We start from the raw sequence: 12,781 nt of genomic DNA, 5'->3' as shown, positions 1-12,781 counted from the left end.
AGTGTGCCTTCTATTTGGTCTGGTAGACCTCAGTAGACAATCAAGTTAGTGCCCCATCCACCAAAAATAACAACGGCATTCCAAGCATCTAAATTTGAGGGCAGAAGCCAGGAAATTCCTGTTTCTGACTCCAGCTCTGTCTGAGTGCTATGTAGCCCTGACGAGTTAAGACTTAGACCTTCCTCTAACTCAGGCCTTCCAGAGTGAGCTTTGCTAATATTTGTCCAGTGTTTAAATGAAAGGCTGCGATAAATACTTTCAGCACATTGAGGTTTTTATCCCCTCTGGGTTTTTTGACATTGTTCTCACTTCCTCAGACGGGCCTGACAAAGACAAATGGGGCAGAGGCACAGCTTCTCATTGACAGAATGCAGTCACATCAAGAACTCTGAAGCTATTCAAAGCTATGAATGCAGATTAATGGTCTCAGGGACAGCAATAAAATCCAGATATCAGGAAAGTGAGTAAATGTATAAAGCAAAATCCTGTCACAGCAAAATTGACTTTTTGCAAGAGTTTGGACATTTATGTTAGCTCAAGATTTGTTCCAATGTCCAGATAAAAAATATAATTAAAGGAGTTAAACAATGCTGTTTAGACACTACCGAAGAAAAAGATGCTGCTAGCTTTGATAGATTGTTTTTAGATTTTTTTAAAGAAAAAGCAAGATGTAAAATATGATTTCACCATATCTATTGAAATAAAGATCATATGATACATTCCAAAACATTTGGATATTATGTTTCTCTTAAGCTTATTTAAGCCCTTCTTTGTATTAGAATGCTAAAGCTCTACTCTTAATAATGGTCCTGAAAAGTAATGTAATTGTTAATAAACAGTTATGTCCATTATAGAATTTGGCATAAGTGATTTTTTTCATTTGTTCTTCATTTTGCTCATTTGTTCAAATTAACATTTTTATTGTTCATTACAATAGATGAATACAGCATGACTCAGAGTGCCCAGCATGAATCTGCATAGTTTTTGCAGTAGAATGAAAAATTTTCACTTGTAAATCAAGCAGATCTAATCAAGTACAACAGCTACTGGGCACAACTACTGAGTCACCCAAGTGTGGGGAAAGAATTTTATGCACAGACTACAGGTGCTGTCTAACCGGCTGTCTTTACTTTCTCACTTACTATTCTCAAACAACAATTAAGTCACTTTTATTTACAAAGAGCTAATTGCCTGAAGTAGAAGAGAATATAACCAATTACTTTTCTTTATGGTCAGTGGATAAAATGGAAATTCAGAAAACAGAAAGTACAGGCTCAGACACAAATCTGTCCCCTCTTGTTTGTTCTCTATTTTGACCAGTGACAATCTCGTAGCATTGGTACCCAGGTTTCACATTTCATACCATGTCATTAACTTGGCAAGTGCAACTAGAATTGATAGAATTTTTCTTAAAACAAATGAACAAACATGCTTTGAAAAATTAGATGGTGATTTTGTATGTTGTGTTACACATGTTGCAGTTCTGCATTAGTATCACATTCTCTGGATATTAAAGAGGTTGATGGAAATGAAGCCAGGAGGATGGTATAAAGAGGAATCTGTATTCTTATCATTAGTATTAATTAGCTTACATCATGCTATTTTACTGTTTTTTGATGGAATTGCCCTTCAACACAATGTGAGTTTTACCGGCCAAAAGAGCACAGAGTTTCCGCAGGCAAAGTTACTGAAATCTAACAGGTTGACCAAGACAAACACTGTGACAGGGACTCTACCACAGAAGGACAGGCAGAATAGAGGGATGAAGGTCAGTAAATTGACAGTAACTTAGAACAGCAAGCAAAGAAAACTGTTAAACACAAGGCCTGTAAGGCTATTACCATGTTTATCCTGCTGTACCCAGCTTTGTACCTCCGAAAGATGAGTAGCATTATTTGAAGCTGATGTTTTTAAAGCCCTTCAGCTAGCTAGTCAGTCACAGGTATCCACAGTGAAAGGACTTTGAGGTGCCCCAGGGAAGTGGACTTGTGTTACAGATGCAAATGGAAGGCAGAGGAGATGGAGTCCGTGCCTCTGCAACCAGCCTCAAGGAGGACCAGATGGTGCAGCTCCATTCAAAGTGCAGTGTGAGAAACCTGGACTGCTTTCCAAGCGTGCGCCCACAGGTGACATACGAAGAGATATAGGGTTTACCTTAAGCCATTGCTTGCCTTGTATTACAGCAGATATATTTTTAATAGGCTTAAAGCCAAAGAAAGTGCAAAACATAAATACAGCTGTTCTCTGATGTAGTGTACTTTGTTAAATGGCTTTTCGAAAAATAAATTCAAATTTTACAATTCCCGTTGAATATATCTATTTCCTGGCAGTCTTTAACATTTAAAAAGCTATTAGTTCTTTTATGCCAAGTTTTAGCCAGAGCAGGTTCTCACTGCCAATGCATAAACTGTTGGTAGCAGAAACTTATGTTGGAAATTGTGACCCAAAGCAATCATTTACTTCTAACCATGCTGTCTACTGCTGCACTTCAAGCTGTTTTGTTCAAGTCACACTTATTTCATCCATAGTCTTTGGGGCTCATTCTGACTACTTTTGTAGTTATTTGCTATTAAAATCTTGGATTTTAATAAAAACTTCTCACAAATTTATAGAATTTACTGCTGAGGAGGAGGGTAATAACGAATGGTAAGCTTCTGGCTGTTGTTCTATGACAGTCTGCATTATTTGACTCTATACCAGACGATAAAAGGCAGAACAGACCAAGACAGACATCATAATGTCCACGTATGAGAATTTCTTGATGCCTTTAATTATTTTCAGAAACATAAGACTGTAGACTTCTTCCATCAACCCCTTATATTTTCCAGACTGGAACCAAAATGTAGTAAAGTTTCTATGTTATTTTTAAATTTTGGCTGAAGTAAGTTAGATGTAATAGGGAGGACACTTATGTTGGAAAGTCTTATGTCACTGTGAATTTTGGCACATACAGTATTCACTGACTTAACAGCAGAAGTAGCACCATTGATTTTAAAATGTTGTTCCATGGGGTTTTTTTAATGCTTTTTTCCAGAAGACAGTAATAGGATTATTACTGTCTGATAATAGCTTGGTTTTCATTAATTTTCTTCAGTGTTTATCAAAGGCTGTAAAAGCAGGCATACTGCGTTCTACAAAATCTACTCACTTTATGTAGAACACCAGCTTTTTCTAAGACTACAATGGTAATGTGTGGAGCCAGTTCAATGACCTTCCAAACATGTCCTCCTAACTTAAATCTTTACTGTTTTCAAAGACAGTAACTATTTTACTTTTTAATAAGTTGGCTTACAGATAGCAACAAGCCAGTTAGCTACAGACACCAGTCTTCTGCAAAACACATAGCTCATTGGTTCAGGTTTTAACAGAAATAAACAGAAGGAAAAAACTCTCTAAGAAATCCATTGTTTTGTTTAGTCTTTCAACTGCTGCAGGATACTGGTATTAGAAAGATTTTTTATTTTTATTTTGTACTTTTACAAGTGACAAGCCATGTAAGCCAAGGTCTGCCCTCAGTTCAACTAACAGATCTCTCCTTAGATTAGTGTAAAGATGTAAGCTTAATGATTAAGGTTTATATAAATGGATTCATGAGTAATACGGTATTGGATGGCTCTCCATTACAGACCTCAGTACCACAAAGCACTTTTAGGATTAATTCTCTCTTACAGTACTTTGTGTCACCGTAAATAGTGCAAAAATGGAACAGGGGACAATTTCAAGCAAGTTTTTGTTCCCTATTATCCAGTTTGGCAATGTTTCACCTCCTCATATCCAGCAGTCACCTGGGAGATGAGCAAGAGGCCTCCTTCTAGCTCTTATAGAAGTTCTACACTATCCAGGAAATCCTCTTCTGCATTGTGTATTCCCTCGAAAGAACATTATTATCCACGCACTCTATTAAATCTTCTAGAGCAAACTAAAAAGCTCTTCAGTGACAATACCTGAGCAAGTTTCCACTTTGAAGAGTTTACAAAGTACTGATGAAGCATAAGAAGCACAGATGTAATAAAGTAGTTATGTACTACTTGAACTACAGGCAGGTTATTTACATTTTCATTAATACTTTAGTATAGAGGTACGTAAGTTTTGTGGGGGGGAATAACATAAGAAGTGTTTTGCAGAGTAGAAGACTGAAAGTACACAAAGACTACATTTAAGTTGGCACATAGAAAAAAGATTAATGAATGCTAGACACACCTTGAGCCATGTAAAACGGATGAGGAAAGGTGTACAAAGATGTAAGCACAGAAAAGTAGACAAAGTTTTGCAAAACCTTTATGTTTGGTAACAGGAATTGAATCTGATGCAGAGAGAAAGACTTTTCTAAAACTGGACTATTCAAACCAGTTAACAATGTAAGCAGGCTATAAGGAATCAAGTGAGGGCCAGGCATGCCAGAAAAAGACTGTTCAGCTCATGCTTTCAATTTTCCTACTTTTCAAAAATGAGATCTGCAGGTCTATTTCATCTTACTGTAAGTGGGGAAAAAAACCCAAACAAACATTGTTTTTGCTCAGCTGACACTTTCCTTTCCTTTCCCACTCTCCTTTCCATGCTCTCTTGGCCTGAACAGCAGCATATCCCCCCCTTCACTCCCCCCCAAAAAAAGTCTTAAAAGAGAAATTATATTGTGATTTCATCCTAAGCTTCACTTTATGGACTTAACAGGTCTCTTGGATCTTGCACTTGGAGCTGTTAAAATTTCTCTGGAAGCTAAGAAGCACAATACTTGGTGGAGTTTTTTGTTTGTTTGCTTGTTTTTTCTTTTAAACAGTCTCTCAGACTGTTTTAATCAACAGCCCAATGACCAAAATTAATAGTTTGTACAAAAGAAATAAAGCTCCTAAGTTTTGAAAGATGGACGCACTGAAGCAAGCATCTTCCAGGGCCCCACTACAACTCTGATTAGGAATATGGCATCACTATCCCATACAGCCTAAGGAAATACAGTCACTTTGTCACCTCAGTCACCTCAGTGTCACCTCAGCATGGGGTAAATTCACATGGGGGTACTCTATTAAGGGGTTATGCCAGAACAGCATTCTGGGCCTCTTTTAGCACTACTGCTCCTTAGGATACAACGTAAGTCTGTGGAGTACAGGGGAAAGGAGATGGCACCATTACCAGGACAAGACCCATAATCAGTTGTCAGGGAAAGAAGGGGAGGTGAAGTTCTGACTCAAGCGTATGTTAGACTAATACAACTGAAACAAGTTAGTCAATAGCAATAATTCTTAAACACTGGAAAGTAGTCACACAAGAGAATAGATGACTTCAAAGCAACTTCAGAAAAATTTATTTAAACCAACATCATTTCTGTGTGGAGCCCTCATGAATGTATCGGCTCAGAAAACAACTACACTCCACATGGCTTTCTTTCACCATCACCACCTCTATTAAACAAAAAAAGTGATTAGCCTTCTTACAAATAAACCAACCTAACCACAATGCTAACTTGCTGAAACATAGATAAGGGGGTGGGGGAGGAAAGCAAGCACTTTTTAATTCAAGTTATATTAATACTTGGACTATGCTATGAATAAGCAATGGTGGAAGAAAGTCCCCCAGATTTCAAAACATAAAGTGATAAGTATTATCAAAAGCCCATTCACTCAGCTTATGTGCATAATTAATTTGGTGCAAAAGAAACAAAGATAGTCAAAGTCTGGTTGGGAACTCATAAATTAAATGTAGAATTCGGCAACATTCACACTCAGGCATGCCCAGATGTCTAATAAATTCAGGCAGAGAGCCACAGTGATTTTTTTCTCTAAAGAATATAAAAGGGATTTTTAAGAGAATATTTTAAGCACTAAAAAGCATAAGTAAAAAGATGTTGGGTTTTGTTACCTGTGCACAATAATGTTTACATAATCAGCATACTCACATTACTCATTTTCTTGATAGTTTTACCATTTCTAAATGTGTCACATCTTGCCAAACACGACAACTTCTGGCAAACCTACTGATGGATCCCTTCAGCCTTAACTCTTCAATGCTTCCGTTAAGGAACACCATAAATTAGAACCTACACAGTGCTTAATTTGTGAATGGTTGCTCTTTTTTGACAACTAAGGCATCACCTGAGGTACCCATGTCATGCAAATTTCAGAAAACAGAAATAATGTGATAAATTCTAGTCATTTCTTCTAAATTCTACGGAGTGAAAAGGTTTATTAAGTACTTTGGGGAACATTATAAACTGTTTGTTTTCCATACACTGTCTCATCTAGTACAGTTTTCTTTTAAAGTAAACAAAAATAAGTAAATCATGTTACAAAGTACAGTTTTTCTCTGAGATGTTAAGAATACTGTATTTCAGTAGCTAGCAGAAGAAGATCTAGAACAGAAGAACAAAATCACCGTATTAGTAAGGCACTAGCTGAAAAGCAGCTGTTGTGTCAAATAATAATTAGATTTCTGGACTACAGCACTCATCAATAAAAGAAAAAGAGAAAATGCTGAGTCTGGGACTTTAGCTGCCAAATACACTTCTAAAATCTTGTATAAATTCCACTACATATTACCTACAATAAAACTGTCCTGAAGCCAATGTAAGTAACACTCACAGGTTGAGCACCTGTGGTATACAAGATGTTCAGCTCACAGCTGGAGACAAATCCATGTGACTCATGCAGGGAGGAGTTCAAGATCCATTTTTTTGGTCTTTGATTTAATGTTAACTACAAAGGATCCTTTGTCCACTCTGAACAACAATAAATTTCAAAGATATTTTGGCACAAAAAGGAATGCAAGATTCCCAAATAATTGAGTCCTATTAATTACCGTATAGTGACACCAACCTATCTTTTCATAGAGCATGTATAGATTTTTTCTAAATTGTAATTCCACTGGGAATTTATGACTGGAAAGAATAAGACCCTCATAATCATAAGCACCTATCTAATAAACATGAAATTATTCACTTTGCTCCCTTCTTGCTCACAAGCTGAGGGGCATCTACCAGTGTCCTGCAACACATTAGTATTCTCTAAATCCATGCATCTGAAAAAAGAGCAAAGCTTTTAAACAAACCTACATACAATAGTACCACTAAACCATTTATCAGAAAGCTAACATTTCAGGCCAAATAGCATGCCTTATTCATGCCAATTCTTCTTGTTGAAGTCAACGAGATTAATTGTATGAGGTATCCCGATTTTGGCCTTCAAATAATCTAATCTAGTGTTCCACTGAAAACAGAAAATTCCAAACTCAAGTGTAGTGATCAGTTTTAAAGCTATACTGTGTTTGCCAAGGCCACTGATCATGTTACATATTAAGAACTAAAAGCTGTTCAAATTTAACAACAGTTATTCTCTCATGAAGTCCAAAATTTTCTCAGTCTACCAACATTCTACAGTTACTAGTGGAAGATCTGACTAAAAGCATTCACAGCACAAAAACTGTATAAATAGAGCAATTAACTTGAGAATGGGAATTTAGTCCTTTATCTCTCTCCAGTTTGCTCTAATTTGTGCCAATTTCTGTTGATGTATTAGAAATAGAAGTTTAACATCAAGTTTGGAAGGCACTGAAGAGAAAAAATGTGCTCACAACCTCCATCTAATCTACAGAAATAACTTAAAATACTAAAGTAATATTAATAAAGATACTAATAACATTAGTTCACTTGGTGTCTGACTGCCACAGCAGAAATAAAATAATACTAGGTTGCAGTGTGTAAGTATAAAATTTTGTGACCTCAAAGTTTGTGAGCAAACTTTGTTTACACACAATTTCTTTCCTGCATCTTCTTTCAAGGCATTTCACTTTAGAGATTGTCTTTATCAATAAGGTGTAAGTGTGTTTCCTCAGTGAAGACAAATACTTGGAGACCCTCCTAAGCAAAGACATGTTTTCTGTTCTTTAGTTTAATTCAACAAACACATTTCCGGTCACCCGCCAGAGGACCAAATCCTGCTTGTTTCCCCCACGCAGAAGTATACCTTCCAGCTTAGGAAAGAATGGCTAAAGCCATAAACTTCAAGCTTAAGAACAGGAATATCAACTTGTGCAGCTCTCTTGTAATGATGCTGTACACTGTAAGCCTATGCAAGCAAAAGGAAGAAATGTACTTTGAGTAGAGATATGTAACACCAGCTTTATCCTTTCAGCAGAAATGTCGGAGTTAAATACCCGAATAGTTTGCTTTGGGACCAAGTAACACTGGCCTGAGGTTGTAAACTCTATTTTGGCTCATGCTGAAGCTTATTCTACCACTCTTTCAGCACTACTATAACTGATTTCATGTAGGTCAAAACCAGCCTGGGCTTGTACAATCACACGTTTAATTTGCTGGGTAAGCATGCCTTTAGAAGGCTAGTAAATTAGTTTACAAACATTTCTTCATAAATTTTGCACATTTCCGCATAAATCAGTGCAAGGCGATCGCACAGTAAAAGCAACAGAGTTCAGTACTGTTATAAATACCACACAGCCAGGAAAGGATGCTTCCAATACACTGAGCTTTCCTCGCTTGGCCAGTGTAAGGAGACAAAGACAAAAACCAGACAAACACCCCCCCCCAAAGCAATTATTGTGCACAACTGGTGACTGTGAAGACATTTTACTTTCGGTGATACAGGTTCTGCGAGATGCCTTGCGGAATGTATGAGAAACGAGCAGCAAAACCTTTTGAGCTGAATACATTCTCCGTAACCCATTCCCCCAGAAAATGCGTGTGAAAGCAAAGCCTGACCCAGCCTAGAAATACAGTCTCAAGGGGACGCTGCCCTAGCTCCTCACTGTAAACCGCATTCAAACCCTACTGACGCCTCCCTCAAAATCGTTCACTTTTTAAGCCGATTTTAAATACGTTACTGATTTTCTTTTATTATTATCACGGCTGATCAAGCGCTTAAAATAAGGCTGAGAAACCAGAAGGAAACCTTTCCACCGGCAGCACCGAGAAACGTACCTGATAAGAGCGGTCCCCCACAAGACGAACGCAGAAACCTGTCCCCCACAGCCCCTTTCCGTGGCCTGACACCCCCCGCACCCGGCCCGGACGCCAGTCCCAACGACCACCAACAGCCACCAACGGCCACCAACAACAGGCTCCAACGGGCGCCAACCGCGCCGGCAACGCGCGGTCCCCGGCCGGTCCCACAGCACGCTTTGCGCTCGCAGGCGGGATCTCCCCTCAGCGACCCCCCGACCGCGCTTCCCCCGGCCAGGCGACACCCGCAAGTGCCACTCAAGGGGTGGGATCCGTGAGGGGGCCGTGACTAAGCGGCGAGCCTAAGCGTCCCCGACCTGCGCTCCTCCGCCAGCCTCGCAGGCAGCTTTCCCGCTGGACCCTTCTGCCCTCACCCCGGTCGTGTGTCCCCCCCCGCGGGGAGGGTGGGCGGGAAAGCCCATCCCCAGAGGGCCGCGCACCTCTGCCGCCCAGCCCCGGGGAGTCGCTCACCTCAGCCCGCCAGCACAGGGCGACTCCCACCTTCGCAGCCCGTCGCCTTGCCCGTCCTTCCCGCCGCCTGTCCCCCCGCCAGCCCACCAGCCGCTCACCTGGCCCCGGGGGACCGCCAGTCCCGTCCCGTCCCGTCCGGTGCCGCCGCCCTGCCCGCTCGGTTAGACGCTGCGGCCGTCCCCGGCAGCTGGGGCAGCCGCTGGACGCGGCCGGGGGGGGCGGGCGGAGACAGGCGAGGGAGGTGCTCCGAGAAGCCGAGAGGGAACCCGTCGCGGCGGCCGGCCGGCGGGGCTGCCCGGGAGCGGCCCCCACGCCCACCTCGGCAAGGCGGGACCGGCGGCGGCTGTTTCGGCTGCCTCCCAGCCCGGCGGCCCCGCGGGTGCGGGCGTCGTCCCGGGCAGCTGCGACGAGCGAGGGGCCGGCGAGGCAGCTCCTGGGGCGGGCGGCCAGCGCGACCGGCTGGGTTGAGAGGAAAGGTGGGGACACCTTGGCAGCTGGATAAAGCAAACCGGGGGAAGGGATTACCACTCTGGTTAAACTGTTTTACGTTCCCTGGTGGGCAACGTGTTCAGCGTTAAAACAGCCTTTTTCTTCCCCCCCCCCCGCCCTTGTTTAGCTTACTTCACTTTTAAAACAGACTTAACCACTTAATGTAAATGTAGTTTTTCAGAATCAGCAGCCTTTATTCAGTTTCGTTTGAGATTCGTACCTTCAGGCAGTTCAGATTATTGATGGCATAAACGAACTTCACTTAGCCATCAGGTCAGCAGTAAAATGCAGATGAGGCTCTCCACTTCGTTCTTTTTAATTGGTTGGGATGAAGCATAGTCTGAAAATACAGCATTTTCAATTTATTTTTTTTTTCAATTGCTTAACATACAAAAATGTTTAGGAACTGCTTTCTGCGTGTGGGCTGGAGCTTTGGTCACTAGGCATGGGTGACAAGAGCCTGGCTCCAGGGCATAGCTGGGGAAAGCAGTTCACACTGCACATCCTGAGGGAAAGGCTGGAGCTGTAGGCGGCAACCCTTCTCAGATTCACTGAAGATAAGACAGGGACAAATTCGACAAATTCCACAGATAATGGGTCTTCCTGAGGGTGCAGGGTGTGATGAGTCTACATGATGAGAAGGATATCAGAGAGAAATACTTGTAAAGAAGAGCTGGGCTTAGCTGAAACAGCTTGTTTCATTTTGCTTACATCAATGGTGCCTTAGGTGCTTCGGAGCCAGCATCTAGTGGAACACAAGGCTAGTGCTTTTGCAGGTCTTCACACAGGAAAAAACAGGAGGCATTTATCTTTATCTGCCTTGCTTAGTGCAGTATCTTTAACTTCCTCAAATGTTTAAGTACCCCAAATGGTGTTCTCTTCCTAGCTTATACTGCCTGAGAGAATTAGGTCTCCTTCTCTTTCACTTCTGATCTGGATGTCTGAGGTCAATCAAGAAGAGAAAAATTATCATGAAGTTAATGCTAGGGCTGTGATAGATGAGAATATTTTTTGTCTGTGAAAAGATTTGCCCAGTGGTTCTACATTGGTGCTCTTTTGACGCTTCCACAGACAGTGTGCTTTACCAATGTGGCTTAGCGATGTCTCAACAGAATGACTAAAAGGGTTGAAAGAGGTTGGAAACCGAAGCCCAACTTACTCCTGGGCATGTTACATGTTGGCAGTGCAGAGTTAGTAAGCTTATTGTGTTGCTTGTTGTGTGAATATTTAGCAGTTTAGAGATAAATGGAAGTCTGCCTCTGTCCACCCAACACCTCTGACAAATGACCTGTTCTTTTGGATAAAAATCAGCCAGTCGCTGAATTTTCAAGCACCAAAATATAACTACAAGCAAGGGAATTACCTCAAAATGCCTATTCCCATTGCACTCAGAGCAAGTTCATTTATTAGGAGAAAATAGCGTGATTTACAAAAGGAAAACACTCTACTTAATTTATATCTGTAATTTTTTATTTAAACTGTGTATTGTACACAACTGTGTAGTGTCCAGTAACATACTGAAAAACTAAACAGGATTGGTTGATAATGACCTAGGACCCAGGACTAAGAACTTAATTCCCAAAGTGCATTTTTATAGCTGTGCTTAGCTGGAAAAGTCCCTCTATATATATTTGCTCAGATACCAGTATGCCAGCTATACAGTTCTAGGATTACACTGGACCTGGCCAATGTCTCATGCAAGCCAAAGGCAAACTCCTATGCACTTACCAGGAAAACCCAGACTACAGCAGATCTGAGAAGCAAGCATGGATAACTGAACGATAAAGAACTTTTCAGTCCCATTAGTTTTGTCATGTTTTTGATAAAATGCCAAAAAAAAAGGGTTATCTTAATTCCGATTGCTCAATGCCTTCTTTATTGTGTGCTTGTGCAATCCTGAACACTGGCTTAGTAGGAACAGCAGGTGACATATGCAGGTTTAAGAGAATGCTACTCTCTTGGAGAGAAGGGGACAAATTGTGTCTCCCCAGGCAAAGTGATCATATTAAATAACATGAATTAAATAATATGATCAATTAAATAACATGAATTAACATAAATAACATTGAATAAAGCTAATAGTTCCTGGAGCTGGAAGACTCTCCAGGAATTTGCTGATCAAATGCGACTAACTTGAAAATGGGAGCACGGATACCATAAACTGGTGTTGATATAAGTTTGGCCATGCATCCTCCTAGTAGAGAAATACTGGATTTCACAGGTTTGACAATTCAAGCATTTTATTTTCACCTGTGTTCAACAAGATTGAATGTAGAAACCCCAACACTGACTCCAACAAAGCCAGTGCCTAAATTCCCATTAACTTCACCTTAACCAGAATTTCATATTATGCTTCTGATTGGTTTGGGATTTATTATTATTTTTGCTTTAAACTCTTTCTCTATTTATTTATACGTATGTGTATACGTGTTTCCTAGGGAGATAAGGCATATTGCAGCATTCATTTCATGTTTGTAATTTATGTATCCAAATGGGGCTTGTTCTAATGATGTAATTCATGTCTCAGTATGAAAAAACACAAGTAATAGGCAAGAGAAGGGGGAGAGGAGAGGTGGTGGGAGAGGTGAGGTCTGTTTGCCTTTTCATTTATGCTGCAAAGGGAGGATGCTGTTGTTTCACAAAAGTGCTTGACAGGACACGTCCTGTGCTTGCTTGTCCCTACTCCTTCCCTATTCCTAGTGTGCAGGATTGGAGGTTGCTTTGCCCTGTGATATGTATATGGTCAATCCCAGGAAGTTTAAGTGGATTGTTCTTTTAAAAAGAACTAAGCATAAAGTTAGGGGAATGACTGTTTCAATGAATCACATAAATGTAGCAGCGTTTATGTCAAATCTACTAAATTTAAAAACAAAGCAA

General features: G+C 40.7%; 1 protein-coding gene across 2 annotated transcripts in view; it reads right to left on the bottom strand.

Moving 5' to 3' along the window:
• Positions 1-9,591, bottom strand: part of ADGRG2 (adhesion G protein-coupled receptor G2) — a 60,222-nt gene extending 50,631 nt beyond the window's left edge. For both annotated transcript variants that reach the window (XM_074605470.1, XM_074605479.1), the window contains exon 1: positions 9,514-9,591. The gene's annotated coding sequence lies outside the window, so the exon portion shown is untranslated. The remainder of the gene's footprint in view (positions 1-9,513) is intronic.
• Positions 9,592-12,781: the final 3,190 nt, after the last annotated feature.

The sequence above is a fragment of the Larus michahellis genome, chromosome 1 (genome assembly GCF_964199755.1).
Source record: "Larus michahellis chromosome 1, bLarMic1.1, whole genome shotgun sequence".
Taxonomy (NCBI): Eukaryota; Metazoa; Chordata; class Aves; order Charadriiformes; family Laridae; genus Larus; species Larus michahellis.
This window is presented reverse-complemented; position numbering and strand designations above follow the sequence as displayed.